Raw genomic sequence first — 24968 nt, forward strand, 5'->3', positions numbered from 1 at the left:
AGGCTTTTGGAGGAAGTAGACCATTGTTACCACCACAGCCCGCTCCTCTTTATCGACACACACAATGACAATCCTTACTCTGGGGGACTCTAATCTCAACTACTCCCTCTAGGTGTTTCTTTTCCACACTTCAAGACTAATTTGTCCCACACAGGTGAGTCTCCAGAGTGCCTTTGCGGCCAGTTATAATCTCCAGCCACCTTCTGAAAAAACAGCACATGTGCTGTGCTGCACTCTCTTTTTCTTCATGCATGGCCAGACACACGCCAAATACAAACCCCGTTTCCATATGAGTTGGGAAATTGTGTTAGATGTAAATATAAACGGAATACAATGATTTGCAAATCATTTTCCACCCATATTCAGTTGAATATGCTACAAAGACAACATATTTGATGTTCAAATTGATAAACATTTTTTTTTTGCAAATAATCATTAACTTTAGAATTTGATGCCAGCAACACGTGACAAAGAAGTTGGGAAAGGTGGCAATAAATACTGATAAAGTTGAGGAATGCTCATCAAACACTTATTTGGAACATCCCACAGGTGAACAGGCAAATTGGAAACAGGTGGGTGCCATGATTGGGTATAAAAGTAGATTCCATGAAATGCTCAGTCATTCACAAACAAGGATGGGGTGAGGGTCACCACTTTGTCAACAAATGCCTGAGCAAATTGTTGAACAGTTTAAGAAAAACATTTTTCAACCAGCTATTGCGAGGAATTTAGGGATTTCACCATCTACGGTCCGTAATATCATCAAAAGGTTCAGAGAATCTGGAGAAATCACTGCACGTAAGCAGCTAAGCCCGTGACCTTCAATCCCTCAGGCTGTACTGCATCAACAAGCGACATCAGTGTGTAAAGGATATCACCACATGGGCTCAGGAACACTTCAGAAACCGACTGTCAGTAACTACAGTTGGTCGCTACATCTGTAAGTGCAAGTTAAAACTCTCCTATGCAAGGCGAAAACCGTTTATCAACAACACCCAGAAACGCCGTCGGCTTCGCTGGGCCTGAGCTCATCTAAGATGGACTGATACAAAGTGGAAAAGTGTTCTGTGGTCTGACGAGTCCACATTTCAAATTGTTTTTGGAAACTGTGGACGTCGTGTTCTCCGGACCAAAGAGGAAAAGAACCATCCGGATTGTTATAGGCGCAAAGTTGAAAAGCCAGCATCTGTGATGGTATGGGGGTGTATTAGTGCCCAAGACATGGGTAACTTACACATCTGTGAAGGCGCCATTAATGCTGAAAGGTACATACAGGTTTTGGAGCAACATATGTTGCCATCCAAACAACGTTACCATGGACGACCCTGCTTATTTCAGCAAGACAATGCCAAGCCACGTGTTACATCAACGTGGCTTCATAGTAAAAGAGTGCGGGTACTAGACTGGCCTGCCTGTAGTCCAGACCTGTCTCCCATTGAAAATGTGTGGCGCATTATGAAGCCTAAAATACCACAACGGACACCCCTGGACTGTTGAACAACTTAAGCTGTACATCAAGCAAGAATGGGAAAGAATTCCACCTGAGAAGCTTAAAAAATGTGTCTCCTCAGTTCCCAAACGTTTACTGAGTGTTGTTAAAAGGAAAGGCCATGTAACACAGTGGTGAACATGCCCTTTCCCAACTACTTTGGCACGTGTTGCAGCCATAAGATTCTAAGTTGATTATTATTTGCAAAAAAAAAAAAAAAGTTTATGAGTTTGAACATCAAATATGTTGTCTTTGTAGTGCATTCAGTTGAATATGGGTTGAAAAGGATTTGCAAATCATTGTATTCCGTTTATATTTACATCTAACACAATTTCCCAACTCATATGGAAACGGGGTTTGTACAAACATTTATGCAGTGTCTCACTATCACACAGACATGCATGTTAACATACACACTTACTGGTTCATTGCACTCATGCACTTTGTAGGGGTACATACAGCTAAACTACACCCCTATTAAAGTCTGTTTGATTGGATTTATGCATTAATGGAGTGCACGACATGACTGCAACCAGCACAGGTATAATTGATTTAGTGTAATTTAAAAATGTCCGCTATGGGAAGTTGAACTACAGCCAAAAAGACCGGGACAGCATTACTCTGCATTACTCAGAGAAAGATTCTCCTGTCTCATTATAAATAAGAACAAAAAAACATAGTGGAACCTGTTTAATCAAGGCCCCTCAGATTGGCTGGTTTATGGGCTGACAAAAATGGTTGTCATCATAATCGGAAACCAAAACCATTTGTTCCTTGCATTTACTTGTGATTTAAGGTTGTTTGCTGACATTGCTTTCTTTCATTTGTGAATATTTTTTGAATTCCTGTGTTTTAATGACATTTACAATCCTTATGTAACAGCTGCTGTGGTCAATGACATTAAATACGATTTAGTACATGCACACCTTTCATTTGGTCGCAATAAATAAAAAAATAAATAAAAGAAATGGTGCATTTTGTTGGTTGTGGTAGAAATGAGGTTAATACCATCATGCTTTTATTTTGAAGCTTACTGTGCACTGAGCAGGAAGTCGCTGTTTGTATGTTTTAATGTTGTCTAACTAGACCAGTGTCGAGGCCCACCATAAGCAGACATTGTAAAAACTCGGTAGCTTATATTGACATTATGAAGTCGTTTTCATCAAACACCTGACACAATTGTTTGATAAGAATTTAGAACATGACCATAACCATTTATGCATGCATTACTAATTAATTTACCTACAAAGCAATTAGCTACCTGCTGCCACCGACTGTTATGGAAGAGTATTACATGGTTACTTTGCCAATCTCCAGACAGTGCAGAAAACTCAACAACGGCGCGTTATTTGCGGATTATAAATATTGTTTTGCGATAAAAGATAACGATGCCAAAAAACATAAAAAAAGATGGGAAGTCCTCAAAGGCTTATTTTTGAAAATGTAATTTTGTTTATATATGATATGCAATCTGTTGTTGTGTTCCCTATTTTAAGTGTACATAAATGAAGGTGTGTGTTGCTGAGTCCGATTTGGATGTAATCTGGACTGTACATGTGTGCTTAATTTGAAAACGTATTTTTGTTTGTGGATTGTATGCAACCTGTTGTGTTCCCTGGTTTTCAGTGTACATGGGTGAAGGTGTGTGTTGCTGAGCCCGATCTGGACATAATCTGAACTGGACCTGCTTTTAAGAACCCCTTTGAACAATCTGATTTCATTGACAACTCGGTCTGGTGAAGATAAGGTCCTTTATTTTTATTTTTTTATTTTTTATTTTTTCTAAATAAAATAAAATAAGATAAATAAAATAAAAATACTTTTTCTTGAATAAAAAAGAAAGTAAAACAATATAAAAACAATTACATAAAAAATAGTAATTAATGAAAATGTTAGTGGACCAGCAGCACACACAATCATGTGTGCTTTAAGGACTGTATCCCTTGCAGACTATATTATTCTATAATGTAGGAACCAGAAGTTTTTAATAACAGAAAGAGACAGCCCCTTTTGTGTAAATGAGTGTGGATGAGTGTGGATGGAGGAGGGAGGTTTTTTTTGGGTTGATGCACTAATGGTAAGTGTATCATGTGCTTTTTATGTTGTTTAAAATAAAACAAAAACAAAAAAAAACTATATATATATATATATATATATATATATTTGAAACTGCATAATTTCCCACGGCACACCAGCCAATATTTCACAGGCATGGTGGTTGAAAAATACTGAACTCAACATATTTGTGTTGCTATTGTCGTTTTTGTTGCTTAGCTTATGAGGAAGTTAAAAATATTCCAACACATTGGAATCAGAATCAGCTTTATTGGCCAAGTATTTTTAACACACAAAGAATTTGACTTGGTAGACTGTGCTGTCTTTGTTCAATGCAGGAAACTATGAGAGAACACAATACCGTGGTGGCCATCCACGGCGCCATATTGGTGTAAGAACAAGTGGGAAACATTAAAGAACACAAAGGACATACAATACCTTAAAGGAACACAAAACTGATGCAACCAGCTGCCACTTCAGAGTTGTTTTTTCTACATACAGCTACAAAAGTAAAAAACAAACGAAAAAGAGCAATAAATACTACATCCTGCGCACACACGATTGCACCATGCAAAGACAAACAACAAAACAAACACAATTTCAACACCCACACTACACTAGGGGTGAGTACCAAATTCGGTATTTTAATACGTACCGACCAAAGTCTGTTGGTACTACCGGGTACCGATTCACGTAAAATCAGATTGTGCCATACCTTGCTACCTTTTTTGCACGGGACGTCATGCCTGGTTGCAGACTTAGCACCGACTCAAGCATTTGGCCGAGAAACAAGCAGTAAAGCACTCAAATAGAACACTCAAATCGGACAAGGTAACCAAGCAAAGAAGGCACCCAAAAGTAAAGTAAGGTTCCACTTTTCGAAAAGCATTTGCTCGATGCTAATTTACTTTGGATTTGCCAAAGACCTGCTACTAATTAGCATTAGCGATTTTACACTGCGATTTCACACCTCCAAATTTGGTAATAAAAACTATAAGATGCACGTTACAATCAAACCGCTGGTGTGTGCAATACTTAAAGTGTAAACACTTTGTACGGCTCAACAAAACAAAAGAGTCGCACATTTAACTTAATCTAAAAAAACTACTTCCTAGCTAAGGCAAACACACCGTACTCTATACACTGCTGCCATCTAATGTCTTGGAATTACAACTAAATGCGAAGTTTACTATATAATACAGCATATACCTGCAAATGAAACAAAGAAGTGTAAGAAAGCATGATATGTAACAACTGGACAGCACAGCTCAGTGCTCATGAAAAAATAAGATTTTTCTATCAAACAATTTTTTATCGTTTTGCCATATTTTCAATTGTTACTACTCTTTGTGCAATGTGCGTCCGTGCGTCCGTTGAGGTGGGCGGGGTCGGTGGGGGTTGGTGGTTGCGGGGGTGTATATTGCAGCCTGGAAGAGTTAGAGCTGCATGGGATTCTGGGTATTTGTTTTGTTGTGTTTATGTTGTGTTACGGTGCGGATGTTCTCCCGAAATGTGTTTGTCATTCTTGTTTGGTGTGGATTCACAGTGTGGCGCATATTTCCTCTACGAGCACCGTCAGTGTAACCTGTAACGTTGTTGGCCAAGTATGCTTTGCATTCACGTGTGTGTGCGTGCTGAAGCTGCACATATTATGTGACTGTCGCTGGACTGGGTGAAAAGCGGACATGACGATTTTTGTGAGGGGCACTGAAATTTGAGAGTCTCCCGGGAGGGTTGGCAAGTATGAGAATTAGCGGTGAATGCGGTATTACCGCGGCACCGCCGCTGAATATAATCGGCGGGCCAGCTCTAGTGTTAATTTGATATCGCCTCAAGGGCCAAGTGAAACTACACGGCAAACCAGAGTTTGACACACATGGTTTAGAGACTTTAATGACTTTTTAAAATAAAAACAACAACAAATCTAACATCTTCTTCGGGTGTTAATATAGACTATACTTGTGTTTAGAGACTCTTTACTTCTGTCCCTGGATGTACCTGACTTTACCTTCTTAAAAGCCGCCACTGTCCTCTTAATATTTGCACATTTTGTAGATGGCTGTCCGTGAGTATATCTGGGATATATTAAAATGACGTCCACATCGCAGACATGCTGACAACGCTCCAGACAATGGCGTGCGTTTTGTTCACAGCGCGGTTTTCGGTTATCAAAGTCTTTTTTTCAGCGATCGAGTTTTCTGTACACCATTTGTCAATATTGCGCAAATAATAGGCTATATATATATCATTTCATATTGTAATGACCATCCATCCATCGATCAAGTTTCTACCGCCTGTCCCTCTCGGGGTTGCGGGGGGTGCTGGAGCCTATCCCAGCTACACTCAGGCGGAAGGCGGAGTACACCCTGGACAAGTTGCCACCTCATCGCAGGGCCAACACAGATAGACAACATTCACACTTACATTCACACACTAGGAACAATTTACCGTATTTTTCGGAGTATAAGTCGCACTGGAGTATAAGTCGCACCTGCCGAAAATGCATAATAAAGAAGGAAAAAAACATATATAAATCGCACTGGAGCCCGGCCAAACTAAGAAAAAAACTGCGACTTATAGTCCGAAAAATACGGTAGTGTTGCCAATCAACATATGTAATACCGCATTCACCGCTAATTCTCATACTTGCCAACCCTCCCGGGAGACTCTCAAATTTCAGTGCCCCTCACAAAATTCGTCATGTCCGCTTTTCACCCAGTCCAGCGACAGTCACATAATATGTGCGGCTTCAGCACGCACACACACGTGAATGTGTCAGTACCCGCGCAAGGTGACTCTCGTAGAGGGGGCGTGTCTTCTCATCTCCCAGTCTGCTGTGATGAAGTGAGCGCTTATCGTCACATAGTTCCCCTGGACGTCCACCAGTCTGTCGTGAGCGCAACAGATGATGCTCGGGATAGTTCAGCCACAACTTTTTTGTTCTCCTGCTCATATAGATCTGGCACAATCTTATCGCTGAAGTGGGTACACGACAGAATGTCGTAACGTGGCTCAAGCACTTTCAGCATGTGTTTAAAACCATTGTTTTGCACAAGTGAATATGGCCTCATGTCTGCACCTAGAAACACACCGATTAAATGGCGCGGGGCGTTCAACCGCGGATCACGTGTGTGCCGAACCGAAGATATTGATCCAAACGGATCACTGTTGATCCGTTGCACCACTACTTTGTTTTCTTACTTACTAATAAAAGACAAGTTGTTTTGTATGTTCACTATTTTATTTAAGGACAAACTTGCAAAAAGAAACATATGTTTAATGTACCGTAAGATTTTTTTGTTAAAATAAAGCCAATAATGCTATTTTTTTGTGGTCCCCTTTATTTAAAAAAGTACCGAAAAGGATCGAAATAATTTTAATACTGGTACCAAAATATTGGTATCGAGACAACACTAGTGTCTAGAGAAGCACAGAGGCAAAAGTGTTTTCACGGTAGGTAAAACTTGTTGGAATTGTGCCGATTGGTAATAGAAGTTAAAAATAGTGTCACACTTTGTGTAGTTTCTTTTTAGGGGCTACAATATATTATATTTAATTTGTGTTTAAGTAAAAAAAAAAAAATCCCTTATTTTCTATATTTGTTGTACAGAATTACTTTACAAAAGATATGTGTGGGATACTTCTCTTGTTGCCTTATTTATAATTTCACTTTATTTAATGGATTTATATTAATGTTTGGCGCAGCCGGACCGTAGCAGGAGAGGATAGAAAGAGGAAAAAAGGGAGACCGAGGGGGATGTTGCGGGCAGAAAAAGCGCATCAGCAAATACAATATGTACAAATACGATAGGCAAAGTGATAGTAAAGAAGCAGTTCGTGAAGTAAATAATAATACAGAAATGACAATGAACATTATTGCACTACAAATGGAGCAATACAAATACCAATAGAAATAGCACTATTGATAATTTATATTAATAATAATTACGTCTATTATCAACAATACAATTGTTTCAAATGCAACCATACATATATGTAATGATATCTTGAATTACAAAAGAAAGCCAATAAACGGAGGGGAAAAAAGAAAAGCGAACTGTATTAACCTTGTAGTTTGTTATAGTAACAATAGGTTAAGCTTTGTCAGTGAGCCGTGTTTTACCCAGTTTCCCTAGGGGAACAACGTTAATATCTATGTTTGATGAAACGTGATTATATGCATGAGTGTATGCATGCATATGTGCTTGTATATGTACAAACCCCGTTTCCATATGAGTTGGGAAATTGTGTTAGATGTAAATATAAACGGAATACAATGATTTGCAAATCCTTTTCAACCCATATTCAATTGAATGCACTACAAAGACAAGATATTTGATGTTCAAACTCATATTTTTTTTTTTTTTGCAAATAATAATTAACTTAGAATTTCATGGCAGCAACACGTGCCAAAGTAGTTGGGAAAGCGCATGTTCACCACTGTGTTACATGGCCTTTCCTTTTAACAACACTCAGTAAACGTTTGGGAACTGAGGAGACACATTTTTTAAGCTTCTCAGGTGAAATTCTTTCCCATTCTTGCTTGATGTACAGCTTAAGTTGTTCAACAGTCCGGGGGTCTCCGTTGTGGTATTTTAGGCTTCATAATGCGCCACACATTTTCAATGGGAGACAGGTCTGGACTACAGGGAGGTCAGTCTAGTACCTGCACTCTTTTACTATGAAGCCACATTGATGTAACACGTGGTTTGGCATTGTCTTGCTGAAATAAGCAGGGGCTTCCATGGTAACGTTGCTTGGATGGCAACATATGTTGCTCCAAAACCTGTATGTACCTTTCAGCATTAATGGCGCCTTCACAGATGTGTAAGTTACTCATGTCTTGGGCACTAATACACCGCCATACCATCACAGATGCTGGCTTTTCAACTTTGCGCTTATAACAATCCGGATGGTTCTTTTCCTCTTTGGTCCGGAGGACACGATGTCCACAGTTTCCAAAAACAATTTGAAATGTGGACTCATCAGACCACAGAACACTTTTCCACTTTGTATCAGTCCATCTTAGATGAGCTCAGGCCCAGTGAAGCCGACGGCGTTTCTGGGTGTTGTTGATAAACGGTTTTCGCCTTGCATAGGAGAGTTTTAACTTGCACTTACAGATGTAGCGACCAACTGTAGTTACTGACAGTGGGTTTCTGAAGTGTTCCTAAGCCCATGTGGTGATATCCTTTACACACTGATGTCGCTTGTTGATGCAGTACAGCCTGAGGGATCGTAGGTCACAGGCTTAGCTGCTTACGTGCAGTGATTTCTCCAGATTCTCTGAACCCTTTGATGATATTACGGACCGTAGATGGTGAAATCCCTAAATTCCTTGCAATAGCTGGTTGAGAAAGGTTTTTCTTAAATTGTTCAACAATTTGCTCACGCATTTGTTGACAAAGTGGTGACCCTCGCCCCATCCTTGTTTGTGAATGACTGAGCATTTCATGGAATCTACTTTTATACCCAATCATGGCACCCACCTGTTCCCAATTTGCCTGTTCACCTGTGGGATGTTCCAAATAAGTGTTTGATGAGCATTCCTCAACTTTATCAGTATTTATTGCCATCTTTCCCAACTTCTTTGTCACAAGTTGCTGGCATCAAATTCTAAAGTTAATGATTATTTAAAAAAAAAAAAAGTTTATCAGTTTGAACATCAAATATGTTGTCTTTGTAGCATATTCAACTGAATATGGGTTGAAAATGATTTGCAAATCATTGTATTCCGTTTATATTTACATCTAACACAATTTCCCAACTCATATGGAAACAGGGTTTGTATGTTTGTACAGTGAATGTGTGTGTTTGGATGTATGTACCGTGAGTGTGTATGTATGTACTGTATTTGTGTATGTATGTAGGAGCGTATGTACCAATGTATGTGGGTAAGTACCTATGTGTATGAATGAATGAATGTGTATGTATAAATGAATGAATGAATTAAATCCCTTATTTTCAAGTTGTGGTGGTAATGAAATGGCTGTGGCGGCGCCCTACATTCATTTATATTAAGGGGAAACCCTGGATACTACGCTAGCTATCAATAGTATCGACATCCGGATCATTCAGCCCTACCTTTCTTTCACTCGAGTTCTCAAGTGATGATGATACTTGGAAGAAACCTTTGTTTATTTTAGATACGCCTTCGCACTTTGGATAGACGCGCTTTTTGAAGCTTGCGTTCAAATCTGAGCCAATGATCTGGCAATTAATGCACGCAACTCCTACATCTGTGTAACAAGGAATATGGAAATATAATTGTTTCTCTTGAGCGTGCATCCCTTTTGAAGGAATCCTTCATGTGAGTACAATCTTTAGCCATGTAAACACTGGGACACAACTGCGGTAAAGATCAGTTAAAAAAAAGCTGATCGGGACATCTCTAACTGTAACGACACCAACAAGTGCGCCTGGACTAGTTAGGTAGGTAGGTAGGTCTTTATTGTCATTGCACAAGTACAACGAAGCTTTGTTTTCAGCACAACCCCGTTCAAGATTAGACAAACAAGCAGTGTGCAGCGTTACAGAACAGGAACGCTGATGGGTCACAACAAGGCGCCCCGTAAAAGATGGGAAAAAGGTAAACGCTGGGGGAGGATGAGTAAAAAATTACAATCCAGACTGGGCTCCTAAGGGGGCCCAGTCTGGATTGGGAAAAAAACTCCATAACAAAGCACATATACATATTACAACATACATCTCGAGACTTGCAACAGAGGGGAGGGAGTGGCAGGCTGCAGCTCTTCAGGCGCTGCCCAGCCGTCCATCACCCCTAAGGGATTTGCGTCGAGAAAGTTGGATGGGGCGTGGGGTATGTGTGTGTGGCGTATATTTTTTGTGGATACATGTGTGTGTGTAAGCCTGCTGCGTGTCGCTGTTCCACGGCCTTGGTGTTGTGCAGCCTCGAGTCAGTTAGTTTGATTGTTTTCACTTCTGACCAAACCCATAAAGGGGAAAGCTAATTACGGTTAAAAAAACACGATTTAGTGAGTGTGGCATTGTTGTGATGTAAACCTTCATTGAGTTGTCATGGCATCCAGGCCATTTTTCCTCTACTGGTCTTATTACAATGCTTCTTTGCTTCGGTTCAGGGCTGACCAGCCGATAGCATAGCACACATGCTCGTCCGGGAAGGAGCATTGTTAATCTTGGCCCCTGCGTGTGTACCATTCATCACCCTGGACATTTCAGGTGCCTGCCTGACAGCTTGCTCACTACTGGCTGCCCCAAACTGGAAGTGGAATCAATGACTCAGGCAGTGTGACCTCATTGCAGCCTAATTTGCAGCAGACCCGATTTAATGAACAGCTGGACTAAAAGCACATGTTTCTTTTTTCTTTCCAGCTGTTGTCATGGCCTAATTCTCGAGCCCTGACCTACTCCTTATTTTTCTTCCCTTTTCTTGCTCTTACACTTTTATTCATCCCTAGTCTGACCTCATCAGACTATTTCTTTCAAGTTTATTTTGGTTGTGTTCCTACTTTCTTCTTTCCATTCAGGTTATTGTTCCCCTCTTTTTTTTCTTGCAACAAGGCAACCAGGCGAACTTCATTAGCCCATTCTTCTCTGTCGTTGTAGGAAACCACATCCATCTTTAGATGGGGGAGGCAGGAGTTTATGACTTACACAGGCACACACATTTCATTCGTCATTCATCTTCGCCACCTCACTCAGCACATTTCAGCTGCCAAAGTCAGCCTACTACCTTTTTAAACTTCTATAAGTTCTTAGCTGTGTTGGTGCCCTTATACAATTCCACTTCTCTTGTATTCTTGAACCAGAAACAAACTTCATTTGTGGCTAATAATGTCTCATATTGTGTTCATTTTCTTGTGGTCATCTCTCTGCAAGAGTCAGAGTGCATTTTAGCTCACACTGGGCCTGATCTACTCAGATATAAATAATAACAAGTGCTAAATAGTGTATACTTTTTTTGTAGTAATATTAGTGGGCATGTTGCCAGTGTTGGGACTAACGCGTTACTGTAACGCCGTTAGTTTCGGCGGTAACTAGTAATCTAACGCGTTATTTTTTTATATTCAGTAACTCAGTTACCGTTACTACATGATGCGTTACTGCGTTATTTTACGTTACTTTTTATGTAGTATAAAGTGTGTTTTATCGGAGCGCTGCGTTCTGATTCTTCTTGTGTCACAAGCCGGAGAAGAGAGAGAGACATGCGCTCTGTGTGGGTGTGTCTGAGTGTGAGTGTGGGGAGTGGGGGGGGAGGGTGTCTGATCATGGCGGAGCCAGAAGTCGAGTTTGCTAACATGGAGATATTTTCACTACTTTTCTTTTGTCGAGCACAAAGAAAATAACATTTTAGTTAAATGTAAATTGTGCTTTGGATCAAAGATGCCATCTACTGCCCAAAACAGCAATTCAAATCTGCTGAAACAAGCTACATAGCAACATGCTTCGACGAAGCTAGTAAAGAGAGACAGAGACTCTGATGCCATTTCACCTCCACCACCACCACCATTCACCGCTGAAGGTACACACTCTGTCAATCAATGTTCCCTCTAATTGTTGATGTGTGTGAGCAAACGCAAAAACTCCCTGAGCATTGAGTGAAGCCCATGTGAGCAACATCACATGTGCACACTGTGGCTACACCAGCAGCACACCTGTCCCAAACCTCACTAAATAACAACTTACATCTCCATCCATCCATCCATTTCCTACCGCTTGTCCCTTTCGGGGTCGCTGGAGCCTATCTCAGCTGCATTCGGGCGGAAGGCAGGGTACACCCTGGACAAGTCCCCACCTCATCACAGGGCCAACACAGATAGACAGACAACATTCTCTTATTATTATAATCAAATGACAGCAGTCATTTCCATTTCTAATATAAGTGTTTAGGCCCACTTATAATGACAATAACAAAAAATATTGTTTTTCATGAACTGTGTACTTGTATTGTTTGTCTGGGTGGAGGTCCTGCTTTGGAAATAATTTGTACCCCTTTCAGACATTGCATTTAGTTCCCATTAAAACATTCACATGTTGCACAATGAGATGTAAGCAGGGGATCATGTGTACATTCCTGCAACTTCCTGTTTGTAAAAAATATATTTTTATTTGTATTTATTTAATATACTAACAGCATTTAATGATTAATATTTATAAATTAAGATTCCTAATAAATGACACTAGAATAAGCACACATTTGATTGGTAAATCATAGTGTAACGACCTGGAATGACACTTTATGTGTGGTGTTGGAGTTGTCCGACTTTTTGTGTGGCTGTAAACGCATCACTGGCTAAGTGCCATATGTGCATGTGTTGGCGCACGTGAGAGAGCGAGCGGCTGCTGTTGATATAACAAAGTTGCTTTTGGTCTGGTTTGTACTGCAGAAAATGACCAGTTTTGCTAGATATCATTTTTTTTACTAATGTTTTGGTGATGTGTTTATGGCCGACAGTAAAGAGTTTTGCTCAGTAAAGTGATGGATGAATTTCATGTCCTCAAAGCGTCTCGACAGACATTACAATATTTGAACAATGACGACGAAAACGGTTTTCTCTGTCGTGTCCGTGCCGTGTCGAAAATTGTTATGCGCTTATTTTTTTATTTGATTTTGTGCATGGCATAGATTTGCCGTGCGCAGAGGACGCTTGAGCAGTGCGCAATTGCACATGCGCGCTCCTGAGAGGGAACGTTGCTGTCAATTCTCTTATATACTCTTTCATTCTAGACTTCTAGAGTGTTTGATTATCACATCACTCTAAATGTATAGACTATAAAGTTCACAAACATAAAGAGGGATCCTAGTGGGCCAGGCCAATCTTTCCTTATCTCTAAACTAAAACTGGGGAAATGTGTAGTGTTCTGGGTTTCAGACATGATTTTGTATAAGAATTACTTGAGGAAGAAAATGCCTGGTTAGACTTTGTGTATGTAGTGTGTGCCTTTCTTGGTTTACATCTATGCTGTTATTATGCTGTTTGTTACTTATGTATGTTATGTTGCAGCTATTTAAAATAGTTTTGTCAATTTGTTCTGGCCAGAAACAAATTGGCCTTTGTAACATATCTTTGTCTTTGTGTGTTGTATGTAGACCACATGGCTTAGCAGAGTTGAGTGATGCAAATGCATGTCAAGTTGATCAACAGATTGTATTATTCTCCACTACAATAACAGTACTGAAATGAAGGCTAAAAGGGCATTAATTGGAGTTTAAAAAAAGAAAAGAAAAAAGAAGTAACTAAATAGTTACTTTTCACAGTAACGCATTACTTTTTGGTGTAAGTAACTGAGTTAGTAACTGAGTTACTTTTGAAATGAAGTAACTAGTAACTGTAACTAGTTACTGCTTTTCAGTAACTAACCCAACACTGCATGTTGCAGGTAATATACTACGATTTAGTAGTAGTAGTAGTTTATTTTGGACATGCTAAAAACAAAGCAAAAAAAAAAAGAAAATTTTTTAAATAATCTTTACAGTAAAGTACAGAAATAAAAACAAATACTTCACAATGAAAAATGGGGGACGGCGTGGCGCAGTGGAAGAGTGGCCGTGCGCGACCCGAGGGTCCCTGGTTCAATCCCCACCTAGTACCAACCTCGTCACGTCCGTTGTGTCCTGAGCAAGACACTTCACCCTTGCTCCTGATGGGTGCTGGTTAGCGCCTTGCATGGCAGCTCCCTCCATCAGTGTGTGAATGTGTGTGTGAATGGGTAAATGTGGAAGTAGTGTCAAAGCGCTTTGAGTACCTTGAAGGTAGAAAAGCGCTATACAAGTACAACCCATTTATCATTTATTTATAAAACGCATACAAAATTAAAACAATACATAATGGTTAGGTGTTTTTCATATCCAAAAAGGAGTGGGGAGAAGTGAAACATATTTACTCCCACCCCTCATTTATTAATCAAATAACTAGCTTTCTTATCGTTATTATGTATTATTATGATTCATCCATCCATCCATCCATCCATCTTCTTCCGCTTATCCGAGGTCGGGTCGCGGGGGCAGCAGCCTAAGCAGGGAAGCCCAGACTTCCCTCTCCCCAGCCACTTCGTCCAGCTCTTCCCGGGGGATCCCGAGGCGTTCCCAGGCCAGCCGGGAGACATAGTCTTCCCAACGTGTCCTGGGTCTTCCCCGTGGCCTCCTACCGGTCGGACGTGCCCTAAACACCTCCCGAGGGAGGCGATCGGGTGGCATCCTGACCAGATGCCCGAACCACCTCATCTGGCTCCTCTCGATGTGGAGGAGCAGCGGCTTTACTTTGAGCTCCCCGCGGATGACAGAGCTTCTCACCCTATCTCTAAGGGAGAGCCCTGTCACCCGGCGGAGGAAACTCATTTCGGCCGCTTGTACCCGTGATCTTGTCCTTTCGGTCATAACCCAAAGCTCATGACCATAGGTGAGGATGGGAACGTAGATCGACCGGTAAATTGAGAGCTTCGCCTTCCGGCTCAGCTCCTTCTTCACCACAACGGATCGATACAGCGTCCGCATTACTGAAGATGCCGCACCGATCCGCCTGTCGATCTCACGATCCACTCTTCCCTCACTCGTGAACAAGACTCCGAGGTACTTGAACTCCTCCACTTGGGGCAGGGTCTCCTCCCCAACCCGGAGATGGCACTCCATCCTTTTCCGGGCGAGAACCATGGACTCGGACTTGGAGGTGCTGATTCTCATCCCAGTCGCTTCACACTCGGCTGCGAACCGATCCAGCGAGAGCTGAAGATCCTGGCCAGACGAAGCCATCAGGACCACATCATCCGCAAAAATGATTCATTTATTGGTCTTATTACAATATATTATGAAGAGTCTAATACTTTCTTTACTGTGGCACAAAATACAGTACATAGGCACATACAAGTACTAAGTGACGGTAACACCAACCAGTAACAAGTTAATAACTACCCAAATAATTAGAATAATAAGAATGTAAACACTTTGATTGTTGTTAACCCTCCTTTTTGTACATATTGAAAATAATGTCTTTGTATTGCTTTTTCAACAAATGTAATGTTGTTGGAATTGGGGGTTAAATCACCAAAAATGATTCCCGGGCGCGGCACCGCTGCTGCCCACTGCTCCCCTCACCTCCCAGGGGGTGATCAAGGGGATGGGTCAAATGCAGAGGACAAATTTCACCACACCTAGTGTGTGTGTGACAATCATTGGTACTTTAACTTTAACAATTGATAAGTGCAAAAGTGGTGCAGACCGCACTATTCCAATGAGGATTGTGCGTGCATTTCTGTATGCTGGCCGTCACCATGGAGACACTCATTTCTCTCCACATTCATGTTATCATGCTCTCCAACCTGTGCTGTTTTGCAATGTTGTTGAACATGCAGCACGTGTAAGCGGGTTCACCCTTTTTGCTATATAGAATCACAATCTAGACCTGAGAATGCTATTTTTAGCGTGTTTACGGTGCGCTCTGAGAGACCGCATGGCCAATGTTTTTGCCACAAAAACGGCAATAACCGCAATGGTGCATTGGAATTATCCATGTTGCAAGAAATGTTTTCATATAGGATATATATTATTGATATATTTCTTATATATAAATTCAAACACCATTTAAAAAACACCAGCAGACAGCAATTTGGAGTTTGTCTGTCTTCAAATCAACCCTTATGTCTTTAATCAGCTAAAAAATAGAATGGCTGGACAGATGTCTAAAATCTTTGTTTCTGACAGAAATATGTCGATTGTCAACACGATCACGGAGGAGTCTCTCTCTCTCTCTCTCTCCATTGTCTGTCATATTGCAGCAATTGCTTCCTTCTGAACCAGGGCAATGCCATTTGTCTGTATTGCACGCACATTACAGATATGCTAGTTATAGACACAAAACAGCAACCGCAGAACAGTTATAGGCTTGATAAATCAGATAATAAATCCTCCTCCCAGTATTGTGGGTGTTCAGCATATACAGAATTCTGCACATACATGAAAACAAACACGCTAAATGGATTGTGGAAACTCTTTTGCTCATTTAAGAGATGCAATCCTATACACAAGCTTTGTAGTTCAGCTTTTTTATACGGGATACGATAACGATTCATCCACTACGTTGATCTATCGATGTACATTCCCTAAGATTCAATTACATCAATCTGTGCTCTGCATGTTGGCCTTTTGTAAGGTATGTATCGATCTAGCATTGTTCTAAAAGGCAATCAATCGATACTAGAAAAGAAAACATTGGATTTAAGAATGGTTTATATGAAGTGTTTTTTTGCACTTTTAATGGTATAAAGACATTAAACGTCACGCCAATCTGTCCGCCCGTCTGTGACGTCATTGCTATGCACCATCAGTCATCAAAAGAAGTATGGCGGATACCAGAAGAGAAGCAGACGATTGACAAATTAACAAATCACCATTGTGATCCAGTGCGTGGAAACACTTAACGCTTTTGCAAAAATGAAGATTTTCTTAATGAGTGGCTCGCTGTTTGTAGGATGTCTAAAGTACCGAATTTTTCGGACTATAAGTCGCAGTTTTTTTCATAGTTTGGCCGGGGGTGCGACTTATACTCAGGAGCGACTTATGTGTGAAATTATTAACACATTACCGTAAAATATCAAATAATATTAATTAGCTCATTCACATAAGAGACTAGACGTACAAGATTTCATGGGATTTAGCGATTAGGAGTGACAGATTGTTTGGTAAACGTATAGCATGTTCTATATGTTATAGTTATTTGAATGACTCTTACCATAATATGTTACGTTAACATACCAGGCACGTTCTCAGTTGGTTATTTATGCCTCATATAACGTACACTTATTCAGCCTGTTGTTCACTATTCTTTATTTATTTTAAATTGCCTTTCAAATGTCTATTCTTGGTGTTGGGTTTTATCAAATAAATTTCCCCAAAAAATGCGACTTATACTCCAGTGCGACTTATATATGTTTTTTTCTTTCTTTATTGTGCATTTTCGGCAGGTGCGACTTATACTCCGGCGCGACTTATACTCCGAAAAATACGGTATAATGGCAACACGACAAGTCTCTCAAACTGAACCCTCTAAGGCGCCATGGGATTTCACACAACTCCACAATGCCGATTGCTGAGGCCCTTGCAGCAGCCCAAAATAGTAGTTGGTTACACTTTCTCTTTTGATGATTATAACTGCACTGCTGTCTATTAAAATGAAATTAGTAGCAGTTGAACCCACAGCTCATTGAACCAGAAGAGATTTCGTTGCACTTATTTTTTTCCAATGTTTATTTTGTATTTGTATTATTTTTCTATGTTGAAAAACAACAGCAAAAGTAGCAGGTAAACCTACTGCTAATTCACCTTGAGGAGATGTTGGTTGCACTTTATTTTTTATATTAATATTGTATTAACTGAAAAAAAAGCAGAATTAGCAGTTAAATCTATGGTTAAAATGTTGGTTACTGTACTTTTATTGAACATCTTTTGAATATGAAACGGAGCAGAAAAGGTTTCCTCTTGTTAATTCAGCCTGTAGTGTTGGTTGCACTTTAGTCACAAAAGATGTGAATGCATTGGCCAATCATTGTTTACTTGTTAGTAATTAATTTATACCTAATTCCCTTACAAGAAATGACAGGAATATAGGAAACTTCACCTGCAATGTAGGGTAGGTCTTTTTTTATTTTACAGTCAAACTGGTGGAATTTTTGGCAAAAAAATCTCTGAATCTATTTCAACTCACCGAATTGTTTTGGACCTTATCGTTCTAAATTAACTAACATCCTCCTTGAATTGTATCGGCAACCACAAATTGTGATTTAAATCGAATCATTAAAAGGAATTGTTATACCCCTAGTTTTTAAATACACGCAAAACTTTTGTAAATCAGGCCCATTAGCGAAAAATGTGTTTTCTCGTAAATTTTTTCTTTTTACTGATTTTTATCACATGTATCACATTCATTTTTTAGTATCTTATCTTTTAACTCACGGGCCTCTACATTCTAGTTTTGGATCCACCCAGCTATGAGACGTGTCCATTCAGTACTAATTTCTGCTTTGGGTTAGATTTTTTATGTTACTTTCATCACCCTTTATGATCATCGCTTCCACAAGTCAGTCACCCTATTACACCTTGGCTCGAACAATTTTGAAAAGCGACATGATCATAGCAGTTTTGCACAAATCAAATACCACATCATATTATTGCACAATATACCGTATTTTCCGCACTATAAGGCGCACCTAAAAACCTCCAATTTTCTCAAAAACTGACAGTGCGCCTTATAATCCAGTGCGCCTTATATATGGACCAATATTGAGCTACAACACGTCTCGCAACACCAGCCTCTACTGTAGCGTCTATTCTATGCGCCTTATAGTGCGGTGCGCCTTATATATGAACAAAGTTTTAAAATAGGCCATTCATTGACGGTGCGCCTTATAATCCGGTGCACCTTATAGTGCGGAAAATACGGTATGTATGTTTTCCCTAAAGAGCAGTTAGGATTGGATTCTAGTACAGTAGTGTTCAAACTACTGTATTTTTCGGACCATAGGCCGCGTCGGATTATAAGGCGCACTGCCGATGAGCAGGTCTATTCAGGTCAAAAGGTGTCATATTATGATTTTTTTTTAATCTAAAACACTTCCTTGTGGTCTACATAACATGTAATGGTGGTTCTTTGGTCAAAATGTGGCATAGATTATTTTACTGACTATCTTCAAGCCGCTTTCTGACCGTCTCTTCAGGCTGCGTCGTTTTGTGGGAGGTCTTATTTACGTGGCTCCAGTTCGACAGCGGCTTCTCGCTGTCATTTTCATTGTACCGGTACTTTTTAGTGTTTCCATAGCAACATATATAAGTTCAAACTGTACGCTACTTTATATTAGAAATGGCAACAGCGGAGGATGAATTTCCCACAACAAGAGAATAGAGAAAAAGGAGCTTATTGACTAAGGCGCAGGCTACAATGGGAGACGCAGGACTTATGCAGATCCCAAATACACAACAGCAGGAACCAATAGATAAGAAAAGTTGGTTTTGCATAATAGGTCGAAACAAAACGCCAGATACTGTCTCCTAATAGGTGCCATTTCAGGCACCTTATACACTCACCATCATAATACCAGTGTGTTGAAGCAGAGGGGTATTATTACATCTGACTACGGTAGCCGTAATGACAATCCATCAAGCGGTTCGGCTTTGCAGCTTGCCAAAGTCGTGCTTAAACATTTTGACAGATTTTTGAGCGCTGTGGGTAATGTTCTATATTCTCAATGAAATATCAAGCTTTGGGCTCGCTTGCTAATCAGTACTTTCTAGAGACGAGACATTTATTGAACATGCGTCAGCTTGCAGTCCACACGTATCTCTTATGTTTGACTGCCATCTACTGGTCATACTTATCATTACACCATGTACCACATAAAAAATTGCTTCGAGGTCGGTAAGCACAACCAGAAATAATCCGTACATTAGAGGCACAGGGTTATATGGCACACGGTCGATTTTTGAGAAAATGAAATGATCTTAAGTGTGCCTTTAGAGTCCAAAAAATATGGTAATCTGCGTTCTCTTTGGACCGTTTTATCGTAGCTGTTTTTCAGATCTTGTGTCGGGAGCAGCAGGGGCGATTTGTCTACCCATTCATGTTAGAACGATACACCAGCCTACAGCTAGGTGACAGCATTTCTCAATTTAATCAACAGGCTCCCTGTTCTACCCAGTAGAGGTAGTAAGTACACAGGAACACATACAGAGCTAACAGAGGTTAAAGCCTGGTGTATACTCTAGCGCAGTGTTTTTCAACTTGTTTTGAGCCAAGGCACATTTTCTGCGTTGAAAAAATCCGGAGGCACACTACGAGCAGAAATCACTAAAAAACTAAACTCAGTTGACAGTAAAAAGTCGTTGTCGCAATTGTTGGATATGACTTTAAACCATAACCAAACATGCATCAATATAGCTCTTGTCTCAAAGTAGGTGTACTGTCACCACCTGTCACATCACGCTGTGACTTATTTTGAGTTTTTTGCTGTTTTCCTGTGTGTAGTGTTTTAGTTATTGTCTTGCGCTCCTATTTTGGTGGCTTTTTTTCTTTTTTTGGTATTTTCCTGTAGCAGTTTCATGTCTTCCTTTGAGCGATATTTCCCGCATCTACTTTGTTTTAGCAATCAATAATATTTCAGTTGTTTTTATCCTTCTTTGTGGGGACATTGTTGATTGTCATGTCATGTTGGGATGTACATTGTGGACGCCGTCTTTGCTCCGCAGTAAATCTTTGCTGTCGTCCAGCATTCTGTTTTTGTTTACTTTGTAGCCAGTTCAGTTTTAGTTTCGTTCTGCATAGCCTTCCCTAAGCTTCAATGCCTTTTCTTAGGGGCACTTAGTCACTTTGTTTATTTTTTGTTTAAGCATTAGATACCTTTTTACCTTCACACTGCCTCCCGCTGTTTCCGACATCTACAACACAATTATCTACCGGCTGCCACCTACTGATATGGAAGAATATTACACGGCTACTCTGCTGAGCTCTAGACAGCACCGACACTCAACAACAACACATCATTTGCAGACTATAATTACTGGTTTGCAAAAAATATTTTTAACCCAAATAGGTGAAATTAGATAATCTCCCACGGCACACCAGACTGTATCTCACGGCACACGAGTTGAAAAACACTGCTCTAGCGTCACATAACTTGCACAAGCGACGCCGTCTTGCCACTTCCCCCTGCGTACCTTCCCGCAAGCTTTGTGTGCACCTCCCAAAAAACCTAGGTTCACGTAGGCGGCGACGCAGATCGCACAGCTGTGATTGCTCAGTTTTGCAGAGGAGGGTCCGCAAGCAGAAGAGCAGACTATGTGTTTGAAATGCACAAATTATTGTATGAAATAAAACCGTTATTAAACATTTGCATGAAAACAGATATTGTGTACTTTATTTATCGGCGCACCATGAAAAGAATTACTTGATGTGTCGTTTTCAGCTTATTGTCTTGTTGCGTCCGGAAGAAAGTCACCAAGTTCGGCACTCTTTTCGACTCTCTATCAAGAGACACTGCCCTTTAGTGTTTTGGAAGAGAATTACCAGTCTGGTGCCACCCCCCTACGAAATAACTATAAATCAAACTAGACGCCGTCAGAGGGGACACAAGCTGTATGACCCAAGAGTATATTCCAGCCTTAAATGATGGAGACGTTTGTAACTGGAATGAAAAGAAAAAAAGAGTTGTCAACAGTATGTTGAACAGAAAAATTATCAATAGTAATTGAATTCAGCTGGGGGCGTGGGATATTCTTGTTGCCCGGGGGAGTCATGACAGAAAATAATTGAGAAGCACTGTCGTAACTCATGATACTTATCAGAATATTTTGGTACTATTAATCATAGTATTATAATACAGCATTTGTGCAATGACTGTCAACACAATTTGCTCTGGAAGATAAGGTTTATTGGAAAATTAAACAGTTGCAAGGTCGAACCTTTGTCAGCTATACAGACAACTTTCAAGAATATTTGAGTAATCTTAATGTTACACAAGCAAAAATATGCACCACACTATCTACTATTATAAAAAGTATGTATGTCCGATAATATCGGACTGCCGATATTATCGGCCGATGAATGTTTTAAAATGTAATATCGTAAATTATTGGTATCGGTTTCAAAATTATCGGTATTGGTTTCAAATAGTAATATTTATGAATTTTTAAAACGCTGCTATGTACACGGACATAGGGAGAAGTACAGAGCGCCAATAAACCTTAAAGGCGCTGCCTTTGCGTGCTGGCCCAGTCACATAATATCTACGGCTTTTAACACACACAAGTGAATGCACGCATACTTGGTCATACAGGTCACACTGAGGGTGGCTGTATAAACAACTTTAACACTGTTACAAATATGCGCCACATTGTGAACCCACACCAAACAAGAATGACAAACACATTTCGGGAGAACATCCGCACCGTAACACAACATAAACACAACAGAACAAATACCCAGAACCCCTTGCAGCACTAACTCTTCCAGGATGCTACAATAAACACCCAATATACACCACCTTGTTACATTGTTTAATGCATCCAGCGGGGCATCACAACAAAATTAGACATAATAATGTGTTGATTCCACGACTGTATATATCGGTATCGGTTGATATCGGAATCGGTAATTAAGAGTTGGACAATATCGGAATATCGGATATCGGCAAAAAAGCCATTATCGGACATCTCTAATAAAAAGTAAGTTGAAGTACAGTAGATAGTATAGAATGGTATTGTAAATATAGCGGGCGTTTTTTTGTTTCAAAATGCTAGCAATAATGCGGTGGTATTTGACGGTATCAAAGAAGAACTTGGAGTACTGCCATTCGTGTAGTTTTTTCTGGCGCTATTAAATGGGCCTGTCTCAGGCCCCGATTACACTAAGCCGGATAAGGTTATCCAGGGTAAATCCCACCTAACCTTATCCGTGTCCACACACAACAATGCCACCGTTTAAGACCCCCCCATCCCTCAGACCGCCTCCGCAACGCGACCTAATACGCATGCACGTCATAGTCACCTCCAGTGTTGCTTTGTGTGCAAGTTCTTAAATATAACTTATCTGAACAATATCCAGTGTTGTGGTATTTCAATTAACTAGAATCCAGTGCGCCGTGGGGCCCTATTGTAGTGAATCACACCTGAGCCATCATAAATTAATCAAATCTTTATTAGACACGTAAACAATGTGATAAAGAACATTTTACATCAATCAAAATAGGGATCTAGATATCTGGTCAGGACACTCCTCACTCTCTTGCCTTCACCTTCATTGTCCATTCGTTTTTGGTGACTTTATATACTCTGGACTAGGGATGTCCCGATCCGATATTTGGATCGGATCGGCCGCCGATACTTGCCAAAAAATGCGTATCAGCAAGGCATGGGAAAATGCCGATCCAGATCCAGTTTAAAAAAAAACTCTGGTCCGTGTTTTCCAACGCACCTATCTAAATAATACATTCCACTTTTCTGCTGCTCCCTAATTTCCGTTCCGCATTTTCCAGCACACCTTCAACACATCCACAGGTCTGTGGATTCTCACGCAGTTGCTTTTAGCTGCTGGCAGTACACGACAGGCTCTTCTCACTCTTTCCTGTGTCTTCCTTTCACAGACAGCAAGCGCACCTTCTTACACACGTCACATACTGTCACGTCATTCGTCACATACTGTCACGTCATACGTCACATACGTATACGTCCTCCCCGAGCAGAGAGGTAGCATGGCTAACGTTAGCTGTGATGCTAGCAACGCTCCCTCTAAGGTGCGCGCCTGTGCAATTGCGCACAGCAAATCTATGCCACGCACAAAATCAAATAAAAAAATAAGCGCATAACAATTTTCGACACACGGACACGACAGAGAAAACAGTTTTCGTCATCATTGTTCAAATATTGTAACGTCTGTCCAGACGCTTATCTCCATTCGGTGCCACACGTCCACACCATCAAAATGCTGAAGCAAACATTTCCAGATCAACACCGTATGAAAAAATTAGTGATTTTTTTAGTTGTGATTTCCTTCTCTGCATGAAAGTTTAAAAGTAGCATATATTAATGCAGTATGAAGAAGAATGTTTTAATGTAGACACATAGAATCATCATACTGCTGTGATTATATGCATCAAGTGTTCATTCAAGGCTAAGGCAAAATATCCACATATACTGTATATGGTGTATCGTGACATGGACTAAACATATCCACATATATATGGTGTATCGTGACATGGCCTTAAAATATTGCAATATTAAAAAAAGGCCATATCGCCCAGCCCTAGTTCATTGATGCCATTTCTGTTTGTCATGTATAATTTTGTCTATTTTGTGTTTATCCATGAATAAACAGGTCAGTTTCTTGTTACCAACCATTGTGTATTATTCAAACTCCCCTAATTCAGCTGGCTAGTTGTTATCAAGAGTACTAACCCTTTTAACATGATTCTGACAACTAAGTAGGCTAAATAACTTTAAACTTCAATACATGCTTGGATAGGTCAGTATCGGTATCGGTCAGTATCGGTATCGGATCGGAAGTGCAAAAAAAATATCGGTATCGGATCGGAAGTTTAAAAACCTGGATCGGGACATCCCTACTCTGGACCGAGACGTTGAGTCCGCGACATACATGGCGGACAATAACTGATACAGTCTGCTTTGCCAGTCCAAATGCATTCGCCGTTTTCCGTAGTTTGTCTTCCCTCAACAGCCAGGTAATACAAAGCACACGCTACCTTTTTTAATCACATCCACGGGAGCTCGCATTCTCGTTGACTCTCCTTCGACAAATGGACATAGTTTTTCGTGCATTCGAAAGTTCTCTTGCCGTCTGAGAAGTGTTGGAGCCGAAATAGCTGCAATCGCTTTCTCTTAAGGTATTCATGTGTGATTTCCACAAGCGTCTGTACATGTAGAAGAATGAGAAACACGGGCATGTCT

The 24968-nt window shown here is 40.3% G+C and overlaps 1 protein-coding gene across 2 annotated transcripts in view; it reads left to right on the forward strand.

Moving 5' to 3' along the window:
* Window positions 1-24968, forward strand: part of med30 (mediator complex subunit 30) — a 142247-nt gene that overhangs the window by 18176 nt on the left and 99103 nt on the right. The gene's annotated exons all lie outside the window — the stretch shown is intronic.

Source organism: Nerophis lumbriciformis, linkage group LG21 (assembly GCF_033978685.3).
Source record: "Nerophis lumbriciformis linkage group LG21, RoL_Nlum_v2.1, whole genome shotgun sequence".
NCBI classification, from domain to species: domain Eukaryota; kingdom Metazoa; phylum Chordata; class Actinopteri; order Syngnathiformes; family Syngnathidae; genus Nerophis; species Nerophis lumbriciformis.